We start from the raw sequence: 9,419 nt of genomic DNA, 5'->3' as shown, positions 1-9,419 counted from the left end.
GGTTCAAGCGCCTACATTGAACACCTTCAAGAGTAAATTGGATGCTTATCTTGCTGGGATCCTATGACCCCAGCTGACTTCCTGCCCTTTGGGACTCGATGATCTCCCGAGGTCCCTTCCAGCCCTAATGTCTATGAAATCTATGAAAGATCAGTGGGAAATCAGAACTTTTCAATGCAAGTCAGGTTTTTGGGTTTTTTGTTTGTTCTGCTGCGGTGCTAAGAAGCGGTTATTTTTCACCCAGGTTAATATTCAGGAATGACATTTACTGTCAAGGGTACTGATGCTTCGGGCAGATATTTTTGTGTACCAAGAAAGAGTAGTAAATTTTTTACTTATTCAGTTGTCTACATAGTGTCCAATATTATACCTAGAATTTTCCTGATAGTTAAAAGGTCAAAAGAATGCACAATGAAGCCTCAAGCTCTAAAAACCTTCCAGCCTGAGGCTCAGCCCTGAAGAAAAGTAGTTCAGCCTTGTTTCTAGAGTTACTGTTTCTGATTCCCTGGTTTTCACCCAACCTTCAGGTTTAAGACTACCATTCTAAAAGGAACCAGTAAGGCATACTCCTTTAAAGTGGGTAGGGTCAATCTGCTACCCTAAGGCGGCTATTTTACATGTGATTTGTACAGGGTGCATTTTGTATTTTTCCAGGTGGGGTAAGTCCTTTCTTTAATCTGTTTTGTTCCTGAGAGATGTTTTCTGACATTTTTTATTTTGAGCAGTTTGAGCACTCCCCCATGAGGTTTTTAATTAAGCCAGCTCTGAGAAGAATCCAGACATTCAGGCTCGAGACAGAAGTTACACAAATGTGTATAAGTGTTTAGAAACTGGTTCAAATCTGTGATGCAACAGAAGTCCAGTGCACATAAACCACTTCCAAAATGACTGAAACCAGTTTAAGATAAGTGTGGATGAATGTAGTATCAGACCTACGTGATTTAGGTTAAGTCAGTTTCTTTAACTTCTGTCCCAGATCCCCTCCAGATCAAGTTGACTCAGTCCCCCAGCATCCCAGGATACTTTGCACCTCCTCTACAAACATGGGTGGGTGGGTTAGCTTTGGCCCAGGTTGTCTGCTCCAGCCAAGCAGGCAGGTGTGCTGTAGTGCCTCCTGGCTTGTGGCTGCATTTCCAGAATCAAAAATGAATGTCTGTTCACTAGCTTATCGGTTCAATCTCTGCAGCTTAGTCTAACTTGAAAAGATAGGACTGATTCAGCCTGGGGCTCTGACTCTGTATTTAACTACTCAAGGCTCAACTGATTAGTTCCCCTTGGTATCAGTAGTTGGAGCCCTGTGGAAAATCTGTATTAGCAGTTAAAATAACGGGAAATCCTGATTTCTGCAACCATAGGGTTAAACCCCGCAGCAGTCTCAGAAGTGCTCTAAGGTATCAGTGTCTCTGTAAAAAGATTGCAGCTCTCATTACTAAGCAGAATTGGCCATAGGAGAAAATCCTAGCTGAGGAAGTGGTACATCCATCTACAAAACCCAGCATGTTATTAGAGTTAGACTATGCCTTAAGGCACTGACCTTCAAACGTTAAGTTAAAACATCACACACACTCTTTCGGACATTAAAGCTTGGGTCTGTCTTTCTTTTTCCCAGAGGAAAGACTGCCTATCTAATGCCAGAACTTTGTGAACTCCCATTGTCTCAAAAATTGTATCCTCTACTTATAAATTGACCTTCACCCCAAAAAGATCCTAAAGAACTTTACCAACTATTTATACGCACAGTTCTTTCAGTCACTGCTTATAGGTAGCCTTTAAGAAAGGAAGCTGTGGCATAAAACCAGAGCTTTTGTGTTTAATTCCTTGAAATTTCCAGTTGTAAAATTGAAGATGAAAGTTAAACTAAATTACGCATGGGCAGAATGCAGTAAACTTTATTGTCATAAGAAGCTTTCACCTAATAGCTTTCTTAAGATTAGAAGCAGCTTGGCAAAAATACACACAAACTTTACATTTTCACTTTTTTTTTTTTTAAAAACACCTTTAAATCATTAGGTCTTTGCAGAGTTGAAAGGCTTCTGTTACCTGAGAGGAAACAGCAGCAGGGTGAGCTGCTAGCTGAGTAGTAGCCAAAAGCCAACAGTAACAGGCACAAGGAACAGATAGCTAGGCTGCTTGGGGGCTAAGAACAGCCAAGCAGCCACAAGGGCAGGCAAGTCCTTGCGGGTCAGAATAAATACGCCTGTGGTGGCTGCTGAGTCACCTGACTGGAAGGGGCAGGGCTTAGCATGTATATAAGCCCAGGGCCTGACTTAAGAGACTGCAAAGGCAAGAGCAGGGTGGATATAGGAGAGAGCTTGGCTGGCAGCAGGGGTATCTTAATGAAAGCAAAGTGTGTTGCTGGCCTGTAGGGGAATATTCCCTGGGGTAAGATGAAACTTTATTATGTAGGTGTGGTAGTTATTGTTTATGTTGTCAGGAGGAGGCTATGGCAGGGCACATTGTGGGCTAATCCTTGGTGGGATGCCAGGGGCACTTCAGCATTTTGAGCCTTGCTAGGGAATCTGATTCAAGATGCTGTAGGCTTAGGCCGGTGACAAGCCGAAGGCCTAGAGGTAATCTGAGAGAGGAGCTGAAGCCTGGTGCAGGCAGCATCCAGATAGGATGGGGGGCAACACCCAAGAGGGTTGGAGCCAGCACAAGGGGGCCTGTGCACTTGAAGGGGAGACAGGGACAGGGACTCCAATGCCAAGAAGGGTGAAGCCAGGACCACAGGGTCCTGCACATAGTAGGGCAACAACTGGTGCCAAGGGCCCAGCAGCTTAGAGAGAGGCAGAAATGGGGTTAGAGGCCCAGCACCCTGGAAGGTTGGAGATGGGGCTAGAGCCCAGAACCCAGGTATATCTAGTATAATAGATCTGATCTAAGCAGCCCAGCACAAGAGAGAGGACAGAGGCCAAGTGGGCTAAGGGAAACTGATTGGACAGGTGACATCTATGAGACTTGGGCATGGCTAAAAGGGGAGGTAAGGGAATTGCCTTTAAGGCAGTGAGTAAATTAGACCATAGCTTGTGAGCGGCTAAGTCTCACTTGAGGATCCCTGGAGCAATCCTCCCTTTTACAAGTACATATTTACATTGAAGCATGACAAGTGAGTAGAAGGCAAGGATGCCCAAAGTATAGGGCAAGATGGGGGCTGAGTGGCCACTAGGGGGGCATCATGGCCAACCCTGGGTCCAGCCTCATTGCAGGCTGCAGCATGAATACATTTACCCAGGGAATTTATGCAATTGTGGTAATTGCATGGGAAGTTAAACTTAAAGAGGCTCTTGCAAGGGCCTGGTTTCTATGGTATATGTAGGTTCAGAGGCATAGGAAGCACCTTCAGCATTTGGGACAGTTGGGGGGTAGCAATTTTGGAAACTACTGCAGAGTGAAAGGGGGACAGAGTCTTACCTCTTCCTGTTCTCTGCCCTCAAGTAGCAAGTACTTCAGCTGCTGCCACTGGAGGCTTACTGCATACCCCCTACACTACTGGGTGGGGGGGCTGTGTCTGCTGCATTCCTATGACGGAGCCATGTTGGGCTATTCATGCCATGGCAAAGTTTCTTGCATCAGGGGGAGGGGGTGATTCCAGTGCCCCCTTAAGACCTTGCCTGGGGTTTGTACCCTCCTTGCCATACCTGATTACGCTACCTCATAAGCTGTTTCTGATCAGTCAGAAATCAGAAGTCAAATGAAGTAGACTATCAGGTGCACCTTTGAGTGATAACCAACCACTGTGGTATCTGGAATAAAAGGTGCTAAGAAAATTCCCTGAGAGGAAAAATGGAGCAGTAAAAGGCTGTTTTAGAACTAAAGCCCTGGAAATATGGAGGACCCCTGGAGATCATTTATAGATTCATAGACGTGGGGTCGGAAGGGCCCTTATAGATCTTCTAGTCCGACCCCCTGCCCCAGGCAGGAGAGAACTCAGCTCAAATGACCCCAGCTAGGTAGGCATTAAGCCTCCTCTTAAAGACCCCCAGGGTAGGTGCCAGCACCACTTCCCTTGGAAGTTGGTTCCAGATCCTAGCCGCCCTGACTGTGAAGTAGTGCTTCCTGATATCTAGTCTAAACCTACTCTCTAGCAACTTATGGTTGTTATTCCTTGTTACTCCGGGTGGCATTCGGGGGAGCAAGGTCTCTCCCAATCTCCACTGGTCCCCCCTAGTAAGTTTATAGATGGCCACCAGGTTCCCCCCATCAGCCTTCTCTTGTGGAGGCTGAACAGGTGAAGGTCCTATAGCCTCTCCTCATAGGGCCTGCCCTGCTGTCCCTGGATCATGCAAATGGCCCTCCTCTGGACCCTTTCCATGTTGTCCACATCCCTCCTGAAGTGCGGCACCCAGAACTGGACACAGCACTCCAGCTGTGGCCTAACCAGTGCCACATAGAGGGGGAGGATCACCTCCTTGGCCCTGCTAGAGATGCACCTGTGGATGCACGACAAGGTCCAGGTAGCCCTCCCAACCGCGACCTCGCATTGTCGACCCATGTTCATCTTGGAGTCAAAAATTTAAACCATGAACCCCTCTCTAGATGGAAGCTGAAGGTTCCAATAAAAAGATAAAGCAGCTAATCAAAAGGCAACTAACTATATTTCTGACAAGTAATGGTTGGGCCAGGTGGTGGGACAAGCAGAGGCGCAGAGGGCATCCCTGGGCCTCTACTTGTCCAGCCACCCAGCCAGGGCCCCACTCACTCCAGCCCCTGCTCCTGCTTGTGCCTTGCTCCCTCCCTCATTGCAGGGGCCTTGATCTGCTTTTCCCCCAGCCCCCTGGCCCCTTCCCCCATGGACTTGCCTGCTGGGGGAGGTGTGCATGCTCAACCCCCCAAATATTTTTTTTTCTCCCTCTGCCTATGCATTGTCTGCCCCAGCCCCACTCCCTCCCTCACTGCAGGGGCTTTGATTTTCCCCCCCACCCCCACCTTAAAAACAAGAAAAAAAAAATAAAGGGGTACATGAGCTGAAACTCTGAGATCGAAGGGGGCCACTTGTCAAAAAAAATGTTGAAAACCTAGCTGTACCACTAAACAAAAGAGGGCGTAAGAGGCAGGGTGTAATTAGGAGGGAAGCATTTTCTGCTTTTATTACATTTGGAAGGAAATACTTCTATATACTTCTTTGTTCCTTTTTAGGCCCCATCTACATGGTACAGTTAAGTCGTGATTAATCAGTTCATCATGGCTTATGTGCTTGCCCTGCCACATGTTCGATCAATTAATGGTATGATAAAGAAATAAGCCACAGAGTTATTCCATGAAATATATGTAATAGCTTTGTAGCTGCTTCCTATCACACTGTTAATTGAACATATATGGTCAAGGGTCCTTGGGGAGCCCACATGCACCCCTGAGTCTGGGAGCTACCAGCTGACAGGGCTCCCAGACTCAGGTAGCCCCACGCACCCCATGGCTGGGAGATGGCAGCAGCTATGGTCTCCCAGCCGCAGGGGTGCATGACGTGCCGTTATGGCTAGGAGCTTTCACAGCGGAGGTGCTTCCTTCCCATGGGAGCTTGCTTTTGGCCACTGCAGGGGGAGCCTGTCATCAGGTTGCCCCTGCACCAGCAATAAGACATGATGAGATCTGTTTTTCGAACCCACACGTGTGTGGCATGGCAGGAAGTACAAATATGTGGATGCACATAGATCCTATTGTACCATTACGTGCATGCGTAGAGGGGCCTTAGATTCCTTTGCATCTGTGTTTTGGTATCTTTGTGTTTAGAAGGTATTTACTTAAGCTCATTTTTTAATCGCTTGCTGTATTTTTCAGGGATAATAACAATAAAAGAAATCATATTAAAAGCTTAGGAACTAGGATTCATGCCCAAGGAATGGTACAGGTGGTGAAATAATTAATGTTTATTGAACAACAATATTTTCCTGCATTCTGTGAAGTCAATAGTTTTATGTCTTTGAAATGTCTGAGTGTTCTTGATTTGGAAAAGTAAGGGTAGCACCTGAATATTTAACTTATACATGAAGTAATACCTTGGAGTAGATTTTTAGGTCATCATAACAATTCTACAGAATTATGCTTGTAATTTCTTGTCATCATCTTCAAGCTATAACATCAATGCCTCTGTGCCATTTCAAAAACCTTAAAACTGTGCTAGATCTGAGTTATTGTGTTTTTAAGTCAACTGACCACTAGCTGGCAATGTTATACAGCTCTTTTTGTTGCAGATTCATTGCATAATATATCATGCTTTGACTTGAGACCTTTAATTTTAAAAATAGAAAAAGAAATTGGATTTCTGTGGGGCTGGGCACTTTTGAATGTTTCACTGCTAAGGCTCTTGGGTAGCTTAATAAGAAAATGGAAAGGGCTATGAACAGAAATAGAATGTTCCAAAGCAACACTTGCTTATGGGTTTTTAATGGTTTTCCAATGTTCTTTTCTGTGTTTAGTTGTGACAGATATTCAAAGTGCATTTAAAATACCCACATCTTGTTTCCTTGCCCATCATCTGGATTATATCAATGCCCTTTTTAACCCCCACCTCCCATCAGTTTCCTCCTCCTCACTGCATCATCTTCAAGTATCTTATCATCATCTTGTAGATTTTTAACAACTCTGCCCTTCCCTTTGCATTGCTATTTCTTGTTGTTGTATCTTGTTGCATTTTCCCTGATCCTTTCTGTTTATAATTGGGTAACAGCCAAAGAGATGGATGCTGGATTGCTGATATTTCATTTCCTTTAAAAAAATGTCAAACGCGGAACAATCAAATATATGCACGTGTCCGCACAGACTAGCTAGCGCTTTGTACTATGACTCTCATGCTCCAGATATTCGTTACTTCCTCCTGTCCATAATATTCACTTATCTTTACTCAGGCCTCTATCCTGCAAGTGAGTGGAATGTTGTGCCTGGGTTGAACTCCAGTTAAGTACTTAAAACATACTAATTTTTCCTATATAAAAAATTATTTGAACTATAAGACAGTGTAATTTGAACAAATTTGTTTCCAACAAAGATATGATTTGGACTGCAGGGTTACATGTTTTATCCTGCCAACAAGGGAATCTTTCAAGTGGTTAGGATTATATGCATACAAAAGATTCCAACTATGGCCTGTTAATTCACTTAGAGGGATGTTGTCAATTTAAAGATAAAACACACTTGTGACTGAGTGTGTTTTATCTACTATTGTGGCAAACAACACTTAAGGTCCCCATGAGCATAATACAGTCAGGAAAATATTTTTCCCCTTTGTTTATATTACACCTTAAGTTTCACTAGTTCCCCTCCCTCTCTAGCCCATGTTTCCATAGTTCTCTCTCAAGATAATAGGGGTCAGAGGAAGAAAATTACAAGAAAAACAGGACTAAGTTATTCTTAACAGCAATAGAATTGTCAGGAACATTCAGAGGTCTGGTGTGTTGCCTGAAACTGTTTTAACTCATCTTTGACGTAGATTAAATTTCAGGTTGACAGTGTTCCTCTAACTTCAAGTACCTGAAGGGCAATTATAAAGAAGATGGAGAGAGGTTTTTCTGTGTGGCTGTAGGGAACAGGACCAGGAGCAATGGCCTCAAACGGCAGCAGGGAAAATGTAGGTTAGAGATTAGGGGGGGGTGTCTACACGAGACGCTTTATTGCATACTAGATTAATCTACCGTGCAGTAAAGCATCGCATATGTGTACCTTTGTGTACCATTTACTGCACAGTAAATTAGTCTACTGTGCACTTAGGTACTGCCTGTAAATATAGGTAATATACTAACTGTGCAGTAGATGCTAGCGCAGTAGATGCTAGCACAGTATTGCATGTGTGGATGCTAATCTTTGCTCCCAGTCAGCCCCAACACTAGGTGGCCACAAGGGATGGGGAACTCCCCTGTTCCTTGTGCTGCTCAGTTCCCAGCTCCCTGCAGGAGCTGGGAGCTGAGCAGCAGCAGGATGAGGTAACTTTCTGCTCTCCAGTCCTGGTGCTGCTCAGCACCTGACTCCCCACAAGAGCTGGGATCCAAGCAGTGCCAGGACTGGGGAGCTCTCTATTTTCTTACACAGTCAGTGGCTGGCTGGGAGCTGGTCTGCTTCAGGGAAATCTTTGTCCCAGAGTGGGACAGTTCCCAGCTAGTCCAGGGCTGCATGGAAAAATCCTCACCCAGCTGTGGCCTGGCTGGAAGCTGCTCCAGAAATGGGAGAGCTCCTAGTCAGTGCTGCGCTGTGCAGGAAAGCCCACTGGGCATAAGGCTCATTCCCATTTGCAGGGAGAGTTCTGCAGTGGCAGCTGTCTTCCAGCTCCCTGCATATCATGACCCCTCCCATTGTGTATGGGGCAAGGAGACAGCTGTTGCTGCAGCTGGTAGAGAGCTCCTGCCCCAGCATACCTGATGACTGGCCCCACGTACCCTGCCAGCCCCTGGCCTAGCACCCTGGGGGAGTCTGAATCTCCCCCTGGCTGCTGCAGGCTATGAACAGCCCTATGCTGGGTTGCTCGCATTGGGAGCAGATTTGTTCCTGAGAGGGAGCACATGTAGACATGCTCCTAGGGAAAGTTTATTGCACAGTATTTGGGCTGATATCAGTGGCTAATTATTAACCAGCGGTATTGGCCAATACTGATCTGATTGCCAATATGCAGCCCAGCAGCTTGGAAAACAGCATCCAGCTGGTAAGTCTGTTGGGGGGCAGGGGCATGGGGGAGGAGCAGATAGAGTCCTTCAGGCTGAGGAGGGAGTGGGGCTGGGGCTGGGGCCGGGGCAGGCACTGTAGAACCAGGGTGGGGTGGGGCCCGGGACAGCCATGGCTCATCCGGGAAGGAGGGAGTTTTCTTGCTGCTGTCTGCCCCCCCAGGGGAAGCATGAGGGGCATGTGTCCCCTGAATCTCTGCATGGGGTGAGGGTGGGCTGCCACTGCTGGATCAGGGCCAGAGGCTGTGCTGGCTTCTTCCCAGTGGGGGCTGGTCCTAGGATGGGCTCAGGGCAGGCAGCGGTGGATAGGTGGCAGCAACACTGGGAGGGGGATCTATGGGGGGCTACAGCCACTCCAAAATTTGCCATAGCCCACCTTATAGCCCCTCTCCCAGCACCACCAGTACCCACCTCAAGTGCAGCCTGGGCCCCTTCTCCCTGCCCCCACCATCAGGAAGAGGCTCATGCAGTCTCTGGCCTTGAGTGGGCAGCCTGCCCTTGGCCCACACACAGATCTGGGAGGTACATGTCCCCCATTCCTTCCCAGTGGTAGGACCTGCTCACCTTTCCCTGTACAAGCTGCAGCTCCATCTCATGCCCCACCCACCCTGGCTGTGCAGCACCTGCCCCTGCCACCCTCTCTCCTTCACCACAGAGGCCTCAATCTGCCCCTTCCCCCCACACAGATCTGGGAGGTACATGTCCCCCATTCCTTCCCAGTGGTAGGACCTGCTCACCTTTCCCTGTACAAGCTGCAGCTCCATCTCATGCCCC

The sequence above is a fragment of the Crocodylus porosus genome, unplaced genomic scaffold, assembly GCF_001723895.1.
Source record: "Crocodylus porosus isolate Cpor-Errol unplaced genomic scaffold, CroPor_comp1, whole genome shotgun sequence".
Lineage (NCBI taxonomy): Eukaryota > Metazoa > Chordata > Crocodylia > Crocodylidae > Crocodylus > Crocodylus porosus.
Note: the sequence above shows the minus strand (reverse complement) of the source record.